The sequence below is a fragment of the Benincasa hispida genome, chromosome 7 (assembly GCF_009727055.1).
Source record: "Benincasa hispida cultivar B227 chromosome 7, ASM972705v1, whole genome shotgun sequence".
NCBI lineage: Eukaryota > Viridiplantae > Streptophyta > Magnoliopsida > Cucurbitales > Cucurbitaceae > Benincasa > Benincasa hispida.
This window is the reverse complement of record NC_052355.1, coordinates 26,101,625-26,105,283: the sequence shown is the minus strand read 5'-3', so window position 1 is coordinate 26,105,283 and position 3,659 is coordinate 26,101,625. Positions and strand designations below refer to the sequence as shown.

Genomic DNA, 3,659 nt, shown 5'->3' with positions numbered 1-3,659 from the left:
CTCAATAAACCTACCATTTTGGGGACAAGACCGAGAGGGGAGTTGGGAACATAATATTACAAGATGGAATTCACACCTTCCCAACTTTAGAGTAAGTAGATGAGTGTTCCTTTAAGTGACGTCTTCAAGACTTGAACAAAGGGCTCTACCCTCTCAATGACCCGAGAGGGTTTCTATTTAATGGTTGAATTATAAACAGGTTGTTCATTAGAGGAACACTGGTACTTAAGGATGCAAAGGTAACCCAAGGGTAAAATGGTAATTTGACCTAGTTGGTGTTATAAACACTCGTGAAGGACTAACTTATTATTATTCGTCTGTATTCATGGACACAGAAATATATCTACAATGTGGAGTGCAACTGTGGTCTTTAGTAGAGTATACCCACAGTTAATGAATATTAATTAATTTGGTTAATGAGTTTATCCAATTAATTTCATATCGTTGGAGCTTCTAATATGTAGGTCCATAAGGTCCCTTGTTAGCTTACTAAAGGATATTAATGAGGAATGATTTGAATGGTTCAAATCAATTGAGAAAATTGTATATTGATGTGATTAATATATAATTAATTATAGATATGATTTATAATTCAAATTAAGTAAGAGAGTTATCTTTGAATGAGATTCAAATATTAGATTTATATGAATTAGATTCCTAAAGAGATGTATACATATAAATATGTGATATTTGTATGTTAATTAACTCTAAATATGATTTAATATAGTTATTTAATTGTTACTTAATGGTTAATTAACTGATTAAGTAATGATAGAGAGATGGAAGAATATAAACATGTGATGTTTATATATATTAATTAATTAACCATATATATTAAATTAGATTTAATGTATGGTAATTTAATTAATGAGCAAATTAATTAAATAAGAAGTTATTTAACTAATAGGCACCAAAGGTAAAAAGGGAATTACTTGGAGAAGGGATAAACCCTTCTCCTTACATAATCATCTTATTAGCCCATTTAGGACAAGTGTGGTTTTTATGAAAAACTTACCCTAGCCTGCTTTGGACTCATGGCATATGTAGGAAGGGCTTGTCCAATACTTTTTATTAGTATTTCTTTGCCTGCTTTGGAGAAGAAAGATCTTTTCCATCCTTGAATTGATTTCCAAATTTTCTCTTGAATATATCTGAAATCCATTGATCTTTTCCTAGTTAGACTCGTAGGGATTCCTAAGTAATGACCAGGAGAGTCCATGTGGGAGATACCCAAAATGCTGCAAAGAAAAGTAGTTTTATCAGTGTTTATATTTGGAGAAAAATTTATTGCTAACTTTTCAGTATTTATGTCCTTTAGCTTCACCGTTTATTAGAATAGAAAAGTTGGTAGTTGAGATACATTCGTCTATAAGAGACCCATCTTGAGTCAAAACCCAATTTAAGCATGATATTATGGAGAAATTTCCATTCTACTCTATCATAGGCTTTGCTAAGGTCCAATTTGATTGTAGAATATCTGTCATGCCCTTTTCTCTTATTCTTTAAGAAATGAAGACATTCATGACCAAAAATTATATTATCTGTGATTGCACTTCCTGGTATAAAAGTAGCTTTAGAAAAAAGAAATTAAATGATTTAGTATAGGCTTTAGTCTACTTGAGATGGATTTAGTAATTATTTAAAAACTACATTGCACAAAGTAATAGGCCTGTAATCTCCTACTTGAGAAGGATTAAAGACTTTTGGAATTGATACAATATGAGTATTATTTAAAGAATGAACTCCCTTTCTATTATTTAGAACATCCAGACATTTATTGATTGTGCTTTTGCCAACTATGCTCCAATATTTTTGAAAGAAAAGGGCTGGATAACCATTAGGACCGGGGCTTTTGTAGGCAACATTTGATTGACAGCTTCCTCAATATCTTTTGTCGTTAAAGGTGTAAGTAATTTTTCATTCATTTCATTAGTAACTTTAGGAGTAACTATGTTAAGAATTGCATTAGTAGCCTCCTCGGAAGGATTTGATGAAGAAAAAAATGTCTTGAAAGTAAGAGATGAAAGTTTGTTCAATCACATTAATGTTTTCATTCCATGTTCCAGAATTATCTATTATGCCTACAATTTCATTTTTATTGTCTCATGGTTGCTTTTTTGTGGAATCATTTTGAGTTTTGGTCTCCCCATTTCAACCAATCCTCTTTTGATCTCCGTTTCCAATAAATTTCATCCTCTTCGAAAAGTTGATCTAATTCAAATTCTAGTCCATGTATTTTTTGGAAATCAGCTAGAGGACCTTTTTCATATTCATTTTGCAGTTCTTTCTTGCAAAAAATTATTCTACTTTTTCTCTGATTTAAGTTTCTCATTCCCCAGCTTCTGAGATATTTAGAGCAGCTGGACAGGTTTGAGATAAGAGAATCAATTAGAGGGGTGAAATCATGCCAATTACAAGACGATTCAATGATCTGCTTGCATTCCTCCTGTAAAGTCCAACACTCCTCAAATTTAAAAGGCTTGTCATAAAATTTTTCCCTTTTTGATTGATAATTCATTACATCACATAAAATAGGTATGTGATCCGATCCATTCCATTCAATATGGATTATTTTTTATTTAGGGAAAAGATCTCCAAAATTTTCATTACAAAGAAATCTGTCAAGTCGCTCCCATATTCTAAGTTTATGTCTTATTCCTGACCAAGTAAAAATATTACCACAAAATTGCATATCTCTGAGATTACAACCGTCAGTACATTCTCTGAATCTTTCTAAAGTTGAATAAAATTTAGGAGGGCCACTATATTTCTCTTGATCTCAAAGGATCTCATTAAGATTTTCATGTTTTATGGTAGGGCTGAGTTTCAATGAATAAGATTGAGCATTCCAGCAAAGTATTTTCATGTTTTATGGCAGGGCTGAGTTTCAGCCTCTGCCAATATGTAAGGAAGGTTTTGGCCTTCTTGATGATTATCATGGTTGAATTTTTTTCTTTTTTCATCTGAAGAAACATCATGAGGATCTAATATTTTCTTTATTTTTGCTTGAAAGAGAAATGGAGGAATATTCAACACTTCTTCCTTGGTTTTCCTCCAACTTTTTATTTTTTTTCTTGCAGATGGTGGAGTAATTGCTTCAGCAAAAGTGGGATTTGGGAGACTATCTCCCCATTCAGAAGTAAAGAAGTATTTAAATCAATTGAATACCCTTCTTCATTGTATGTTCTTTATTCATTCTATTGTAAAGATGTTGAAGAATTAATGTTGTTTCAATGATTTTTGGGAAAGGTTTTGGATCTGGAGGATTCAAAATTGTTCTGGAATCATTGACTGTACTAAAATCTATTTCTCTTGTCTTAGGAGCCGAACTGAATTTTGGAGGGACCCCTATGTGTGTTTCCTTACTCTTTCCAGACACCGGATGTGGAGGCTTTCTCTTGAATTGAGTAGGTCCTTAGTACTTTAAGCAATGACCATATTGGAGCAAATTTTCATCACTTCCTTTTTATCTTTCTTGGTATTCTTGGCAGGTCTTGATTGAATGGCCAATGGTACCACACATGAAGATATCTGCGAGTCTTTCATAGCGAATGTTGAACCATCTTCCTTCCAGGTAAGAGGTTGATTTAATTTTAATTGCATGTCTTAGAGGCTTTGAGATATCAATTGCTACACGAATTCTCATGTTCTCCCCCCCC

General features: G+C 32.6%; 1 long non-coding RNA gene across 2 annotated transcripts in view; it reads left to right on the top strand.

Moving 5' to 3' along the window:
- The first annotated feature begins 3,000 nt into the window (after positions 1 to 3,000).
- LOC120082137 overlaps positions 3,001 to 3,659 on the top strand; it is a 1,444-nt gene continuing 785 nt past the window's right edge. For both annotated transcript variants that reach the window (XR_005483074.1, XR_005483075.1), the window contains exons 1-3: positions 3,001 to 3,179; positions 3,322 to 3,407; positions 3,492 to 3,574. This is a non-coding gene — a long non-coding RNA (uncharacterized LOC120082137). The remainder of the gene's footprint in view (positions 3,180 to 3,321; positions 3,408 to 3,491; positions 3,575 to 3,659) is intronic.